Source organism: Ranitomeya imitator, chromosome 5, assembly GCF_032444005.1.
Source record: "Ranitomeya imitator isolate aRanImi1 chromosome 5, aRanImi1.pri, whole genome shotgun sequence".
Lineage (NCBI taxonomy): Eukaryota > Metazoa > Chordata > Amphibia > Anura > Dendrobatidae > Ranitomeya > Ranitomeya imitator.
The window spans coordinates 507,395,925-507,414,620 of NC_091286.1; positions in this window are offsets into that span (position 1 = coordinate 507,395,925).

The following is an 18,696-nucleotide window of genomic DNA, read 5'->3' on the forward strand; positions in this document are numbered from 1 at the left end:
AAAATAAAATGATTTTTTCAGGGAGAATTTATAAAACAAATAAAACCAAAAATAGGCGTTCTATGGCCCACTGACTGAGAGATGACGCACCCAGGAGTCAAGACTGGCACACAAGCAGAAAGGCCAATATTAATCTCCCACTGTTTTTTTTTTTTTTTTTTTTTTTTTCAGGGAGACTTTAGAAAAAAAAATAATAAAAAAAATATGATTTTATCAGGAAGAATTTAGAAACCAAATAAAATAAAATGATTTTTTCAGGGAGAATTTAGAAAACAAATAAAACCAAAAATAGGCGTTCTATGGCCCACTGACTGAGAGAGAGAGAGAGATGGAACGCTTAGTACTGGCACACAAGCCCAAAGGGCAATATTAATCTCCCTTTTTTTTTCCAGGGAGAATTTCTAAAACCCCCCCAAAAAAAAAAATTGGCTTTCTATGGCCCACTATTTGTGAGAGAGATGGGACGCTCAGGACTGGCACAGATGGCACGCTCAGGACTGGCACAGAAGCCCAGAGGCCAATATTAATCTCCCTTTTTTTCTGGGAGAATTTATAAAACCAAAAAAATATTTAAATAGGCTTTCTATGGCCCACTATTTGTGAGAGAGATGGCACGCTCAGGACTGGCACAGATGGCACGCTCACAACTGGCACACAAGCCCAGAGGCCAATATTAATCTCCCTTTTTTCAGGGAAAATTTATAAAACCAAAAAAAAAAATAAATAGGCTTTCTATGGCCCACTATTTGTGAGAGAGATGGCACGCTCAGGACTGGCACAGATGGCACGCTCACAACTGGCACACAAGCCCAGAGGCCAATATTAATCTCCCTTTTTTCAGGGAAAATTTATAAAACAAAAAAAAAAAATAAATAGGCTTTCTATGGCCCACTATTTGTGAGAGAGATGGCACGCTCAGGACTGGCACAGATGGCACGCTCACAACTGGCACACAAGCCCAGAGGCCAATATTAATCTCCCTTTTTTTCAGGGAGAATTTATAAAACCAAAAAAAAAATTAAATAGGCTTTCTATGGCCCACTATTTGTGAGAGAGATGGCACGCTCAGGGCTGGCACAGATGGCACGCTCAGGACTGGCACACAAGCCCAGAGGCCAATATTAATCTCCCTTTTTTTCAGGGAGAATTTATAAAACCCAAAAAAAAATAAAATAGGCTTTCTATGGCCCACTATTTGTGAGAGAGATGGCACACTCAGGACTGGCACACAAGCCCAAAGGCCAATATTAATCTCCCACTGTATTTTTATCAGGGAGAATTTATACACCCCACAAAAAAAAATACAGAAAAATGAAAAGGCTTTCTATGGCCCACTATGTGAGAGAGATGGCACACACAGGGATGGCACTCTAGCAGAAATGCCAAATTGCCAATCTTAATCTCCCACCAAAAAAAAAAAAAAAAAAAAAACAGGGAATGTCCTACAATTACTATCTCCCTGCCTGCAGTAATCTCAGCCAGGTATGGCAGGCAGCTACTATCTCCCTGCCTGCAGTAATCTCAGCCAGGTATGGCAGGCAGCAATAAGGAGTGGACTGATGCACAAATGAAATAAAAAGTGTGGACAAACAAAAAAGATAGCTGTGCAGAAAGGAAGGAACAAGAGGATTTGTGCTTTGAAAAAAGCAGTTGGTTTGCACAGCGGCGTACACACAGCAATGCAGCTATCAGGGAGCCTTCTAGGGCAGCCCAATGAGCTACAGCGCTGAGGGGAAAAAAAAAAAAAAAAAAACTTCCACTGTCCCTGCACACCGAGGGTGGTGTTGGACAGTGCAAATCGCTGCAGCACAAGCGGTTTTGTGGTTAATGGACCCTGCCTAACGCTATCCCTGCTTCTGACAAAGCGGCAGCAACCTCTCCCTAAGCTCAGATCAGCAGCAGTAAGATGGCGGTCGGCGGGAACGCCTCTTTATAGCCCCTGTGACGTCGCAGACAGCAAGCCAATCACTGCAATGCCCTTCTCTAAGATGGTGGGGACCAGGACCTATGTCATCACGCTGCCCACACTCTGCGTTTACCTTCATTGGCTGAGAAATGGCGCTTTTCGCGTCATTGAAACGCGACTTTGGCGCGAAAGTCGCGTACCGCATGGCCGACCCCGCACAGGGGTCGGATCGGGTTTCATGAAACCCCGACTTAGCCAAAAGTCGGCGACTTTTGAAAATGTTCGACCCGTTTCGCTCAACCCTACTGATCAGTAATAAAAAAAACACAATACTATCACCATAAGTGCCATTATACACAGGAGATCTGTACTTAGTATGCAGTGTCTGTGTAGAGAGGTAATACAGAGATCACTGGTGACATTATACACAGGACCTCTATATAGTATACAGTGTATAGTGTCAGTGTATAGGTAACACTGACTCACCAGTGACGTCTCTAGGTGAAGTCCTTCATCTTTCATCCAGCACAGACCGCCATCATTTCTTCTAGCTAGGACTCGTTTCTGCAGGAAATAACACAGTTATCTCGAGCTCCGCTTGTAGAACACATTACTTAATTTTTAACAACTTCTACATTACACCACGAAGAAAAAAAGGCGATATAGTGTCACTCTGCACAGTAACAGGACCGCCCCCCATTTAAAACAGTATACTCAAAAAATAAAATAAATACATCACTGCAGTAATAATATCCCTTAATTAGCCCCTATGGTAATAATATTCCCCACCCTGGCCCCGTTTATCTCATTCCTGGCTCCAGCCATATGTTCTCGCATCCTGCCCTCATGAGTATCCATTCTACCCCATATGATCTCCCCATCCTGCCCCATCAGTCTCCATCGTATCCATCCTGCTCCATGTCTTTCATTCTGCCCCGTGTCTCCAATCATGCCCCGTATCTACATTCTGCCCATGCCTCAAGTCCTGCCCCCAGTGTGTCCAGCAATCTGCCCCAGTGTGTCCAGCAATCTGCCCCAGTGTGTCCAGCAATCTGCCCCAGTGTGTCCAGCATATTACCCCCAGGTTGTCCAGCAATCTGCCCCAGTGTGTCCAGCATATTACCCCCAGTGTGTCCAGCAATCTGCCCCAGTATGTCCAGCATTGCCCCAGTGTGTAGAGAAATCTGCCCCAGGGTCTCCAGCATTGCCCCAGTGTGTCCAGCATTGCCCCAGTGTGTCCAGCATTGCCCCAGTGTGTCCAGCATTGCCGCCAGTGTGTCCAGCAATCTGCCCCAGTGTCCAGCATTGCCCCAGCGTGTCCAGCAAATTGCCCCAGTGTCCAGCATTGCCCCAGTGTCCAGAAATCTGCCCCAGTGTCCAGCATTGCACAGTGTGTCCAGAAATCTGCCCCAGTCTGTCCAGAAATCTGCCCCAGTGTCCAGCATTGCCCCAGTGTCCAGAAATCTGTCCCAGGGTCTCCAGCATTGCCCAGTGTGTCCAGAAATCTGCCCCAGGGTCTCCAGCATTGCCCAGTGTGTCCAGCACTCTGCCCCCAGTGTGCCGAGCAATCTGCCCCAGGGTCTCCAGCATTGCCCAGTGTGTCCAGCACTCTGCCCCCAGTGTGCCCAGCAATCTGCCCCAGGGTCTCCAGCACTGCCCCAGTGTCCAGCATTGCCCCAGTGTGTCCAGCATTGCCCCAGTGTGTCCAGCATTGCCGCCAGTGTGTCCAGCAATCTGCCCCTGTGTCCAGCATTGCCCCAGCGTGTCCAGCAATCTGCCCCAGTGTCCAGCATTGCTCCAGTGTCCAGAAATCTGCCCCAGTGTCCAGCATTGCCCAGTGTGTCCAGAAATCTGCCCGTCTGTCCAGAAATCTGCCCCAGTCTGTCCAGAAATCTGCCCCAGTGTCCAGCATTGCCCAGTGTGTCCAGAAATCTGCCCCAGTCTGTCCAGAAATCTGCCCCAGTGTCCAGCATTGCCCAGTGTGTCCAGAAATCTGCCCCAGTCTGTCCAGAAATCTGCCCCAGTCTGTCCAGAAATCTGCCCCAGGGTCTCCAGCATTGCCCAGTGTGTCCAGCACTCTGCCCCCAGTGTGCCCAGCAATCTGCCCCAGGGTCTCCAGCATTGCCCCAGTGTGTCCAGCATTGCCCCAGTGTGTCCAGCATTGCCGCCAGTGTGTCCAGCAATTTGCCCCTGTGTCCAGCATTGCCCCAGCGTGTCCAGCAATCTGCCCCAGTGTCCAGCATTGCCCCAGTGTCCAGAAATCTGCCCCAGTGTCCAGCATTGCCCAGTGTGTCCAGAAATCTGCCCGTCTGTCCAGAAATCTGCCCCAGTCTGTTCAGAAATCTGCCCCAGTGTCCAGCATTGCCCAGTGTGTCCAGAAATCTGCCCCAGTCTGTCCAGAAATCTGCCCCAGTGTCCAGCATTGCCCAGTGTGTCCAGAAATCTGCCCCAGTCTGTCCAGAAATCTGCCCCAGTCTGTCCAGAAATCTGCCCCAGTCTGTCCAGAAATCTGCCCCAGGGTCTCCAGCATTGCCCAGTGTGTCCAGCACTCTGCCCCCAGTGTGCCCAGCAATCTGCCCCAGGGTCTCCAGCATTGCTCCAGTGTGTCCAGCATTGCCCCACTGTGTCCAGCATTGCCGCCAGTGTGTCCAGCAATCTGCCCCTGTGTCCAGCATTGCCCCAGCGTGTCCAGCAATCTGCCCCAGTGTCCAGCATTGCCCCAGTGTCCAGAAATCTGCCCCAGTGTCCAGCATTGCCCAGTGTGTCCAGAAATCTGCCCGTCTGTCCAGAAATCTGCCCCAGTCTGTCCAGAAATCTGCCCCAGTGTCCAGCATTGCCCAGTGTGTCCAGAAATCTGCCCCAGTCTGTCCAGAAATCTGCCCCAGTCTGTCCAGAAATCTGCCCCAGGGTCTCCAGCATTGCCCCCAGACAGACATAAAGAAAAAAAAAAAACAAAGTAAAATCCTCACCTCTCCCGTTCCCAGTGCAGGTCCGGTGCAGTCAGCGTCTCTCCGGCTCTGCAACGCTCAGGACAGAGAGGCAGAGCACGCAGTGATGACGTCATCACACCCTCTGCCCTGAGACATCGCAGAGTCAGAGGGCGCTGAAGACGCTGGCTGCAGCTACCGCGCAGCCGCAGGAACCAGGAGAGGTGAGTATTAGCGCTGGCACCGGGGGAAGGGGGCGGGCGCCCGAAGACTTAAAGGGCCCACGTTTTTTTTTTTTTCTCCTCCTTCTGCAGCGCCGGCCGACCCGCCCCCCGCAGTGTGCCGCCCGGGGCGGCCCGCCCCCCCCCCGCACCCCACTTCCTACGCCACTGGGAAGGTGGATGGGGAGGTGAGAGAGGTGGCGACCCCTGTGGTTTGGTCGTTCGACCCCCCTCGGGGTCGCGACCCCCAGGTTGAGAACCGCTGATTTAAATTTTTTCATATGTTTTTAAACTTTTTTTTTACTTGTTATTACATTTGTTAGTCACCTTAGGGGACTTGAAGCTGCAACCATCTGATCGCTTGTGTTATACTTGGCAGTTCATCAGCAGAATAACAGCATATACACTGTAGGTGTTCAACAGACTTCCAGCTGTCATAGTAACCCATTGGCTGTAAGAAGCAGATCTTGGCTGTGTGTCACAGCTATCATCTGCCTGGCATGGGTTGAGCTGACCTAATAAGCATGCTTCATTTATCCACTACCAATTTGCGATGGACATGTAGAGGGTTGGATGTTGGTAAGAGATGAAAAGGGCCTTCTTAGGGGTCTTGAACCTGCAATTATTCACTGCTTGAACAAATCTATACACTGCAGTGTCACAGAATTACAGCATTTAAGAAAAATCATGGTCTCCTCAGTCTTAACTTATGTGCACACGATCAGTAAACGCTGCGGGTTGGACGCTACGTACTTGTGCAGCGTCCAACCCGCAGCATGCAGATGTTACAGCATAGTGGATGGAATTTCAAGAAATCCCATGCCCACTTTGCATCTATTCCCTTGAAGATGGACATGCGTTGCGTCTTTCCAGACTGCAGCCTGTATATTTCTCTTGCGGAGATGATAGAAATGTCACCCATACAATGTATTGGACTCGGTGAATCCACATTGTTCAGTGAACACTAGGGTTGAGCGAAACAGGTCGTTCATTTTCAAAAGTCGCCGACTTTTGGCAAAGTCAGGTTTCATGAAACCCGATCCGACCCCTGTGCGTGGTCGGCCTGCGGTACGCGACTTTCGTGCCAAAGTCGCGTTTCAATGACGCGAAAAGCACCATTTCTCAGCCAATGAAGGTGAACGCAGAGTGTGGGTAGCGTGATGACATAGGTCCTGGTCCCCACCATCTTAGAGAAGGGCATTGCAGTGATTGGCTTGCTGTCTGCGGCATCACAGGGGCTATAAAGGGGCGTTCCCGCCGACCGCCATCTTACTGCTGCTGATCTGAGCTTAGGGAGAGGTTGCTGCCGCTTCGTCAGAAGCAGGGATAGCGTTAGGCAGGGTCCATTAACCACCAAACCGCTTGTGCTGTAGCGATTTCCACTGTCCAACACCACCTTCGGTGTGCAGGGACAGTGGAAGCTACATTTTTTTTTTCCTCAGCGCTGTAGCTCATTGGGCTGCCCTAGAAGGCTCCCTGATAGCTGCATTGCTGTGTGTACGCCGCTGTGCAAACCAACTGCTTTTTTCAAAGCACAAATCCTCTTGTTCCTTCCTTTCTGCACAGCTATCTTTTTTGTTTGTCCACACTTTTTATTTAATTTGTGCATCAGTCCACTCCTTATTGCTGCCTGCCATACCTGGCTGAGATTACTGCAGGGAGATAGTAATTGTAGGACAGTCCCTGTTTTTTTTTTTTTTTTGGTGGGAGATTAAGATTGGCATTTCTGCTAGAGTGCCATCCCTGTGTGTGCCATCTCTCACTCAGTGGGCCATAGAAAGCCTATTTATTTTTTTGCTTGATTTGGGTTCTAAAATCTACCTGAAAAAATCACTACATCAATCAGTGGGAGAAAAATATTGGCCTCAGGGCTTTGTGTGCCACTCCTGACTCCTGTGTGTGCCATCTCTCACTCAGTGGGCCATAGAAAGCCTATTTATTTTTTTGCTTGATTTGGGTTCTAAAATCTACCTGTAAAAATCACTACATCAATCAGTGGGAGAAAAATATTGGCCTCTGGGCTTGTGTGCCACTCCTGACTCCTGTGTGTGTGCCATCTCTCACTCAGTGGGCCATAGAAAGCCTTTTTTTTTTTTTTTTTGGTTTCTAAATTGTCCCTGAAAAAATAATTTTATTTTATTTGGTTTCTAAATTATTCCTGAAAAATTCATTTTATTTTATTTTGTTTCTAACGTCTCCCTGAAAAAAAAAAAAAAAAAAACAGTGGGAGATTAATATTGCCCTTTCTGCTTGTGTGCCAGTCTTGACTCCTGGGTGTGCCATCTCTCTCTCTCTCTCTCAAATTGTGGGCCATAGAAAGCCTATTTATTTTTTTGCTTGATTTGGGTTCTAAAATCTACCTGTAAAAATCAATAAATCAATCAGTGGGAGATAAATATTGGCCTCTGGGCTTGTGTGCCACTCCTGACTCCTGTGTGTGCCATCTCTCACTCAGTGGGCCATAGAAAGCCTTTTTTTTTTTTTATTTGGTTTCTAAATTGTCCCTGAAAAAATCATTTTATTTTATTTGGTTTCTAAATTCTTCCTGAAAAAATCATTTTATTTTATTTTGCTTCCAACGTCTCCCTGAAAAAAAAAAACAAAAAAAAACTGTGGGAGATTAATATTGCCCTTTCTGCTTGTGTGCCAGTCTTGACTCCTGGGTGTGCCATCTCTCTCTCTCTCTCTCAAATTGTGGGCCATAGAAAGCCTATTTATTTTTTTGCTTGATTTGGGTTCTAAAATCTACCTGTAAAAATCAATAAATCAATCAGTGGGAGAAAAATATTGGCCTCTGGGCTTGTGTGCCACTCCTGACTCCTGTGTGTGCCATCTCTCACTCAGTGGGGCATAGAAAGCCTTTTTTTTAATTTTTTTATTTGGTTTCTAAATTGTCCCTGAAAAAAATCATTTTATTTTATTTTGTTTCTAAATTCTTCCTGAAAAAATCATTTTATTTTATTTTGTTTCTAAAGTTTCCCTGAAAAAAAAAAAAAATAGGTGAGAGATTAATATTGACATTTGTGCTTGAGTGACAGTCCTGCGTGTGTGGCATCTCTGTGATTTGGTGCCACAGAAAACAGAGTGTGTAACATTGTGCCTGATTTTCCTTGTGGTCTCACCAACCTGTAAAGGGATATTGAAATCATACTGAAGTTATAGCTCACCGTGTAAGTTGTTTGACAGCAACAAATAAAGTTACTTAGGTTAACTTTTTAAAACAATGAGGAAGTCTGGTGCAAGAGGTCGTGGCCGTGGGCGTTCATTGTCAGCTGGTATTGATGGTAGTGGTAGTGGAGCATCAGGTGGTCGTGGGAAAAAAATATTCCACCTAAGTCTGGAGCTGTGGAGCCAGGTTTGTCGTCTGGCTACACAAGGCCTCGAACGCTCTCTTTTCTGGGATTAGGAAAACCGCTTTTAAAGCCGGAGCAGCAACAGCAAGTTTTGGCTTACCTTGCAGACTCAGCCTCTAGCTCTTTTGCCTCCTCTTCTGAAACTGGTAAATGTAAAAGCAGCGCCTCGCTTGTGGATGTTCACGGTCAGGGACAAGTCGCTTCCTTGTCCTCTTCAGCAAAAACAACAACAAGAGAGAAGGATGCAGCAGGCGACACAACGGGTTACTCCATGGAGCTCTTTACACATACCGTCCCTGGCTTAGAAAGTGAAACACTTAACAGGCCATGCCCATTACAAGTAGATTCTGACATGGAGTGCACTGATACACAGCCACAGCCAGACTACAATGCTGGTCCTTTGACTCAGACCACAACATTGCCCTCTCAGGGTACTGATCCACAATCAGACCCTGATGAGACTATGTTGCCCCGTCACGAACGCTATACCACCAACTGACACGGTGACACAGACGAAGTTGCACATGAGCTAGAAGAGGAGGTAATAGATGACCCAGTTGTTGACCCCGATTGGCAGCCATTGGGGGAACAGGGTGCAGGCGGCAGTAGTTCAGAAGCGGAGGTGGAGGAGGGGCCGCAGCAGGCATCAACATCGCAACAGGTTCCATCTGCCGGGCCCGTATCTGGCCCAAAACGCGTGTCAAAGCCAAAACCTGTTGGAGGACAGCGTGGCCATCCAGTTAAAGCTCAGTCTGCAATCCCTGAAAAGGGATCCGATGCTTGGAAGAGTGCAGTCTGGCATTTTTTTAAACAACATCCAATTGATCAGCGCAAAGTCATCTGTCAAAAATGTTCAACTAGCTTAAGCAGAGGTCAGAATCTGAAAAGTCTCAATACAAGTTGCATGCATAGACATTTAACCACCATGCATTTTCAAGCCTGGACTAACTACCAAACGTCCCTTAAGGTTGTTGCACCCTCGGCCAATGAAGCTAGTCAGCAACGCAACATCCCTTCCGTCACTGTAAGGCCACCATTTTCCGCACCACCGGCAGTATCTGTGCAGGTTTCTTTGCCAGCCAAAAGCAGTCAGGGTCAGGGAATCACCAGTTTTGTAGGAGGAAATATTGCATCTAGGGCACCGGCGGAAACAATACCGTCTCCAACCGTCTCTCGGTCTGCCAAGTCCACCGGCACACCCGCTAGTTCCACGATCTCCAGCTCTCCAGTCCAGCCCACCCTACATGAGACTCTGGTTAGAAAAAGGAAGTACTTATCCTCGCATCCGCGTACACAGGGTTTTAACGCCCACATAGCTAGACTAATCTCGTTAGAGATGATGCCCTACCGGTTAGTTGAAAGCGAAGCTTTCAAAGCCCTGATGGAGTACGCTGAACCACGCTACGAGCTACCCAGTCGACAATTTTTCCAGAAAAGCCATCCCATCCCTGCACCAGCATGTTAAACAGCGCATCGTCCATGCACTCAGGCAATCTGTGAGTACAAAGGTGCACCTGACTACAGATGCATGGACCAGTAGGCATGGCCAGGGACGTTACGTGTCCATCACGGCACACTGGGTGAATGTGGTGGATGCAGGGTCCACAGGGGACATCAATTTCGGGACAGTTGTGCCTAGCCCACGGTCTAGGAAACAGTTGGCTGTAGGCGTTCACACCCCCTCCTCCTCGTCCTCCTGCAGAAGCGACAGCTCTTTCACAGACCGCAGTCGGCCAAACACTCCATCGGCAGCTGACACTGTTGCACACCAGTTGTCCCATTATGGGCCAGCTACTGGCAAGCGTCAGCAGGCTGTATTGGCTATGAAGTGTTTGGGCGACAACAGACACACCATGGAAGTTCTGTCCGAGTTCTTGCAACAAGAAACGCAGTCGTGGCTGGGCACAGTAGATCTTGAGGCAGGCAAGGTAGTGAGTGATAACGGAAGGAATTTCCTGGCTGCCATCTCCCTTTCCCAACTGAAACACATTCCTTGCCTGGCTCACACATTAAACCTGGTGGTGCAGTGCTTATTGAAAACTTATCCTGGGTTCTCCGACCTGCTCCTCAAAGTGCGTGGACTTTGCTCACATATCCGACATTCGCCTGTACACTCCAGCCGTATGCAGACCTATCAGCGGTCTTTGAACCTTCCCCAGCATCGCCTAATCATAGACGTTGCAACAAGGTGGAACTCAACACTGCACATGCTTCAGAGACTGTGCCAACAGAGGCGGGCTGTTATGTTTTTGTGGGAGGATACACATACACGGACAGGCAGTAGGATGGCAGACATGGAGTTGTCAGGTGTGCAGTGGTCGAAGATACAAGACATGTGTCAAGTTTTTCAGTGTTTTGAGGAATGCACACAGCTGGTTAGTGCAGACAACGCCATAATAAGCATGAGCATCCCCCTAATGTGTCTGCTGATGCAAAGTTTGACGCACATAAAGGATCAGGCGTCTGCACCAGAGGAAGAGGAAAGCCTTGATGACAGTCAGCCATTGTCTGGTCAGGGCAGTGTACAGGACGAGGTAGCGGGCGAAGAGGAGGTGGAGGACGAGGAGGATGATGGGGATGAGTATATTTTAATGAGGAAGCTTTCCCGGGGGCACTGGAAATTGGTTGCGTGGCAAGGCCGGGTTCTGGTTTTTGGAGGGACACAAGTGACGTAGATTTGCCTGAAACTGCCCCTCAACCAATCACAACTGCAGATTTGACAACTGGAACTTTGGCCCACATGGTGGATTATGCCTTATGTATCCTCAAAAGGGACACACGCATTACGAAAATGATGAACGATGACGATTACTGGTTGGCCTGCCTCCTTGATCCACGCTATAAAGGCAAATTGCAAAATATTATGCCACATGAGAACTTGGAACTAATATTAGCAACCAAACAATCAACTCTTGTTGACCGTTTGCTTCAGGCATTCCCAGCACACAGCGCACGTGATCGTTCTCACACGAGCTCCAGGGGCCAGCAGACCAGGAGTGTTAAGGGTGCACACATCAGAAGTGGCGTTGGACAGAGGGGTTTTCTGACCAGGTTGTGGAGTGATTTTGCTATGAACGCAGACAGGACACGTACTGCTTCATCAATTGAAAGTGACAGGAGACAACATTTGTCCAGTATGGTTACTAACTATTTTTCATCCCTTATCGATGTTCTCCCTCAACCATCATTCCCATTTGATTACTGGGCATCAAAATTAGACACCTGGCCAGAATTGGCAGAATATGCATTGCAGGAGCTTGCTTGCCCGGCAGCTAGTGTCCTATCAGAAAGAGTATTCAGTGCTGCAGGTTCAATATTAACCGAAAAAAGGACTCGTCTGGCTACCCAAAATGTTGATGATCTAACATTCATTAAAATGAACCACAACTGGATTTCGAATTATTTTGCCCCACCTTGCCCGGCCGACACCTAGCTTTCCTATGAAAAGCTCTTGCCTGTGGACTACTGTGAATTACTTTTCTAATGTCTAATTTGCTGCAGCTGATTGTCCAGCATACGACATGTTTACACCTCCCTAAATGGCCAAACTCCCCACACGGGGCCGTGGTGTCGCGACTTGGCGCAAGCACCCGTGAGAGTGCTGTTTGTCTGAAGAGGTGGGTGTGCCCGCTTTTGGTCGACGGCATTGCCACTGGGTCCCTCATAGTACAATAAAGTGTCTCTGGCGGTGGTGGTGCGCACCCAACGTCAGACACACTGTTGTAACATGAGGGGCCCTGGGCCTGTACCGCCGGCCACAAGAGAGTTCACCCACCCCCAGGTCAAACATTGCTCTACCACTTCCACAGTTATCTCTCACACTTCCACCAATGTTTAGTCTATGCGCTGACATCCTTCCATTCCTGCCACTGACAATACCATTGTGTTGACATGTATGATGGTACTTAACATAGTCAGGAGCAGTGTCCTCTATTTACCACAGTAAATACTTTGTGTTAAATTAGTAGGTCTGAAACTACGCAGAGGATCCCACCCCTGAACCTAATGATTGCACCCTTTAGTGTTTTCGTTTTGTTTTAATGCGAGACATTCACATTTATTTATTGTTTTGGACTACTAACTGGCAGACACTCATTACAATCGGCCTCCACTGACCTGTCTACTGCTGCCCGTGTACCCCTGGAACCAATTTTAAATTGCCTACAGCCAGCCCATTTTATTATGTTAGGCCTTCGAAGCCTGTCTGCTGTCCCTCCTTCCACTAGGCCTCCACTGACCAGACCACTGCTGCCCGTGTACCCCTGGAACCAATTTTAAATTGCCTACAGCCAGCCCATTTTATTATGTTAGGCCTTCGAAGCCTGTCTGCTGTCCCTCCTTCCACTAGGCCTCCACTGACCAGACCACTGCTGCCCGTGTACCCCTGGAACCAATTTTAAATTGCCTACAGCCAGCCCATTTTATTATGTTAGGCCTTCGAAGCCTGTCTGCGGTCCCTCCTTCCACTAGGCCTCCACTGACCAGACCACTGCTGCCCGTGTACCCCTGGAACAAATTTTAAATTGCCTACAGCCAGCCCATTTTATTATGTTAGACCTTCAAAGCCTGTCTGCTGTCCCTCCTTCCACTAGGCCTCCACTGACCAGACCACTGCTGCCCATGTACCCCTGGAACCAATTATAAAGTGTCTACAGCCTGTCCAATTTTATTATGTTAGGCCTTCGAAGCCTGTCTGCGGTCCCTCCTTCCACTAGGCCTCCACTGACCTGTCTACTGCTGCCCGTGTACCCCTGGAACCAATTTTAAATTGCCTACAGCCAGCCCATTTTATTATGTTAGGCCTTCGAAGCCTGTCTGCGGTCCCTCCTTCCACTAGGCCTCCACTGACCTGTCTACTGCTGCCCATGTACCCCTGGAAACAATCATAATTTGCCTACAGCCAGCCCATTTTATTATGTTAGGCCTTCGAAGCCTGTCTGCGGCCTGTTCTTTCTACTACTACTACTACACTGACCAGTCTACTGCTGCCTGTGTACCCCTGTAACCTATTTTTTAGTGCCTACAGCACAATATTTTTTTATGTTAGGCCTTCGAAGCCTGTCTGCGGCCCGTTCTTTCTACTACTCCTACACTGACCAGTGTACTGCTGCCCGTGTACCCCTGGAACCAATGTTAAAGTGCCTACAGTCCAATATTTTTTATTGTTAGGCCTTCGAAGCCTGTCTGCGGCCCGTTCTTTCTACTACTACTACACTGACCAGTCTACTGCTGCCCGTGTACCCCTGGAACCAATGTTAAAGTGCCTACAGTCCAATATTTTTTTATGTTAGGCCTTCGAAGCCTGTCTGCGGCCCGTTCTTTCTACTACTACTACACTGACCAGACCACTGCTGCCCGTGTACCCCTGGAACCTATTTTTTATTGCATAGAGCATCCTTTTTTTAATAGTAGGCGTACAAAGTCTGTCTGCGGTCCACTATTGAAATTGTCCTCCACTGCCCAGAGCAATGCTGCCTGTGTACCCCTGTAACCTTTTTTAAGCTGCAGTGAGCCACATTTTTGGTTTAAGGCCTACTACCTGTGTCTGTCTGCGACACTCAATTCAGCTGTGTTCCTTTTAAAAAAGCTGAGCGTCAATAGTCTTGTTTTCAGCCTCTAGGAATTTTAAAACTGCATTGGGGGTACAACTTTGGTAGGGCCTACTAACGGTGTCTGCCGCCCCAAGGTGTGACCCAGGTTTCGTCCACATTGCTTCGATCTTCCTACTCTCGTTTACTAGTTGGTGAAAACTACACTGCATTAGGCCTACAAATTGGGTATGGGGTGTAGAGACGGTGTGTTCCACTCCAAGGTGTTCTCCAGGTTGCCTTTCCTGAGCTTCTATCTTCAGGCTCTCGTTTAGTAGTTGTTGGAAACTACACTGCATTAGGCCTACAAATTGGGTATGGGGTGTAGAGAGATGGAGTGTTCCACTCCAAGGTGTTCCCCAGGTTTTGTCCACATTGCTTCGATCTTCCTACTCTCGTTTAGTAGTTGGTGAAAACTACACTGCATTAGGCCTACAAATTGGGTATGGGGTGTAGAGAGATGGTGTGTTACACTCCGAGGTGTTCCCCAGGTTTCCTCTCCATTGCTTGGGTCTTCCGACTCTCGCTTAGTAGTTGTTGGAAACTACACTGCATTAGGCCTACAAATTGGGTATGGGGTGTAGAGAGATGGTGTGTTCCACTCCAAGGTGTTCCCCAGGTTTCCTCGCCATTGCTTCGATCTTCCTACTCTCGTTTAGTAGTTGGTGAAAACTACACTGCATTAGGCCTACAAATTGGGTATGGGGTGCAGAGAGATGGTGTGTTACACTCCAAGGTGTTCCCCAGGTTTCGTCCACATTGCTTCGATCTTCCTACTCTCGTTTAGTAGTTGGTGAAAACTACACTGCATTAGGCCTACAAATTGGGTATGGGGTGTAGAGACGGTGTGTTCCACTCCAAGGTGTTCCCCAGGTTTCCTCTCCATTGCTTCGATCTTCTGGCTCTCGTTTAGTAGTTGTTGGAAACTACACTGCATTAGGCCTACAAATTGGGTATGGGGTGTAGAGACGGTGTGTTCCACTCCAAGGTGTTCCCCAGGTTTCCTCGCCATTGCTTCGATCTTCAGGCTCTCGTTTAGTAGTTGTTGGAAACTACACTGCATTAGGCCTACAAATTGGGTATGGGGTGTAGAGACGGTGTGTTCCACTCCAAGGTGTTCTCCAGGTTGCCTCTCCATTGCTTCAATCTTCATGCTCGTCTTAAGTAGTTGTTGAAAACAACACTGCATTAGGCCTACAAGTTGGGTCTGGGGTGTAGAGACGGTGTGTTCCACTCCAAGGTGTTCCCCAGGTTGCCTCTCCATTGCTTCAATCTTCATGCTCTCATTTAGTAGTTGTTGAAAACAACACTGCATTAGGCCTACTAGTTGGGTCTGGGGTTATTCTGCCACCGATATACGTGAATGAGATGTGTCTGAGGGATGTGATCACAAATCGCTATATAAACAATGACAGGTAGCGTTACTCACTAACTGTGCCACCAGTCTCTATCAGCCGCGCGTGGTGATCCGGAAGGATGATGCAGTGATACATTCAACAGGTTTATTTACAGTACCTTGGTGAGATGAGGACTGTAGGTTAGAGCTGTTACAGAATCACCAGATAGAGATAATATAAGCTTCAGGTTAGAGGTAACAAGAGAATCCTTTCTCCAGCTCTGCAGCACATGTGGGATCCAAGATGGCACGGAGCACAAAAACAGGAAGAGAAGGAAAAAGATAGGAGGAGCTAAAGACAGAAAGGTGTTGTGGGAAAATTCCATAACAAATATTACAGTGATATAGCAAACGGCCAGTAGATGGCAGCAAAGTATAACAAATGATAGAACCAGGCTTATTAGCACTACATAAAGGTCCATGTATGGCTGAAAGTCTATCATAACAAAGTGAGCAGCACACTCCCCGTCTGAAATCCTTGGATTTCACTATACCATAAGTCTCGAATTGGGAGTGTTCACCAGAAGTGCATGGAGGGATACCTCAACCTGTAAGATAAAAACAATGCATGCAATGCAACAATAACATATTGAATAACAAGTCTAGAACGATTTCTTGAAGTAATCCAAAGGATAACCCATCTTCGGATTGGAGAAGCCGCGCTAGGCCAAACTGTCTCCAACCCATTTGTAATCCAAAGGTTGAAGTTCCTTGAAAGAGTTCCTACTGATTGGATGGATAATCAATCCTCAACCGGTATGAGTAAAATAATCTCTGATATAGGCCTAATGAAAGTTTTGGGGTCACCTTGCTTAGTAACTGTCACTTCTACCTTGCGTACCTTGCCATGGTCACTTGGAAAGGTTTTAGAGATAAGTCCCATAGGCCATGTGCTTCTTTCCTCCTTCTGGTCTTTCATGAGGATAATATCTCCTACTTGTAAATTTGGCTTTACGTGTTGCCATTTTCTTCGTTTTTGGAGAAGTGTCAGGTACTCCTTCTTCCATCTATTCCAGAAACAATTAGCCAGATGTTGCACATATTTCCACCGTCTCTGATATTTGTTATCGGACACAGAGTCTTCAGGCGGGTTAGGAACAGTTCCAAGTTTCTGGGTTAGGAGAGTTGCCGGAGTGAGAATTGTAGGAGATTCTGGATCCGTAGATATGGGTACAAGAGGTCTTGAGTTTACTATAGCAGAGACTTCTGCTAAGAAAGTGGTCAAGGTCTCGTGAGTGAGTCTTGAAAGATTTGAGTCCATCAGCATAGATTCCAGTATCCGACGAGTAATGCCTATCATTTTTTCCCATGATCCGCCCATATGGGAAGCATGAGGAGGATTGAAGACCCAGGAACAGCCATTGGTTGTCAAGAAGTTCTGGACTGGTGTTGAATTCAGTTGTAGTTCTCGACAGGCACCTACAAAGTTTGTTCCACAATCAGATCTTAGTTGTTTTACTGGTCCTCTGATGGAGAAGAATCGTCTTAAGGCATTAATGAAACTGGAGGAGTCCATGGACTCTATCACTTCTATGTGTATTGCTCGTACACTCATGCACGTGAACAACACTGCCCAACGTTTACTTTCCGCATGCCCGCCTCTGGTCCGACGTGCAGCGACTGCCCATGGGCCAAAAACGTCCAAGCCAACATAGGTAAAATGGGGGCTCGGTGCTTGTCCTATCAGCAGGCAAATCAGACATCTGTTGTTGTTGCAGTTTTCCTCTTGTCTTATGACACTGAACACAATGATGAATTAAATGGGAAATCGGTCTCTTTGCTCCCACAATCCAGAGGCCTGCAGCTCTTAAGGCACCTTCAGTGAAGTGTCTGCCTTGATGTTTGATTTTTTCATGGTAATGTTGTATAAGTAGAGTGGTGATATGGTGATGACCAGGAATAATTAGAGGATTCTTTTCTGCCTCATCCAATTTAGCTTTGTTTAAACGACCACCAACTCTCAATAAACACCTTTCGTCTATTACTGGGTTTAAGTTGACAATGGGGCTGTTTTTAGGAACGTCTTGTTTTTTACGTATACATTCCAGTTCCTTGTGAAAAACATTCTGCTGCACATTGCGTATCACAATGAGTTCACTCAGAGCAATGTCTTCTGCAGAGAGAGGCTTATGGCAGATATGCCAACCGTGACAATCAGTGTTACTGTCCTTATTGCGATAGCATTGTACAATGTGTACTAACCTTGCAATGGCACGAACCAGCCTCGTCCATCTTGAGAAGTGATCAAAACGCTGACAGTCCAAGCCAACCTTCTCCTTGAATTTGGTGATGAAGGTGCTGACATCAGGACGGATCTCTGGGTCGACATCTGGATCCTCAAGGCTGAAGCTGTCTTCAACGGCAGTCTCTTTGCACTGTTCGTGAAGGAACTCCGGTCCTGTCAACCAAGAAGAGCTTGCGAAGGCACCAATAGACACTGGTCTAGTAGCAAGGTCCGCAGGGTTAAGATGGGATGGGACGTGCTGCCATTGCTGGGGTTTGGAGGATTTCCTGATCCTTTCCACTCGGTTACTGACATAGACGTAGAAGCGTTTCGTCTGGTTGTATATGTAGCCCAGAACTACCTTACTGTCTGTGTAGAATCTTGTGTCATCCACGTGAATAGCTAGTTCGCTCTGTATGAAGTCTGCAATCTCTATGGCTAGTACAGCCCCACAGAGCTCGAGTCTGGGTATGGTGTGCTCGGGTTTAGGAGCCAGTTTAGCCTTTCCAAACAGAAATCCAACATGGGCTTCATTGTTAGAGTCTACAACCTTCAAGTAAGCGACAGCGGCAATAGCTTCAGTGGAGGCATCAGCGAATACATGAATCTCCTTCCTTTGACTTGTAGTTAGGGATGCTGGAGTGTAACAACGTGGTATGTGGATCTTATCCAAGGCGCAAAGAGATTCTCTCCATGACTTCCACTTTAGTTGTTTGTCTGCAGGGAGTGGTATATCCCAGTCCTTAATGTACTCTGAGAGTTGTCTCAGCAGGAGCTTGCCTTGTATAGTCAGGGGTGCGACAAACCCAAGTGGATCATATAGACTGTTCACCACTGACAGAACCCCACGCTTAGTAAATGGTTTTTCTGCACCACTAACCTGAAAGCTGAAGGAGTCATTTAGCAAGTTCCACCTCAGGCCTAGACTTCTCTGTACTGGTGTATTGTCTGAGCCTAGGTTCAAGTCCCTAAATTCTACGGCATGATCATTAGGGTGAAAGGCCTTCATTACAACAGCACTATTGGAGGCAATTTTATGCAATCTTAAATGAGCTTTAGAAAGCATACCTTGTGTCCGTTT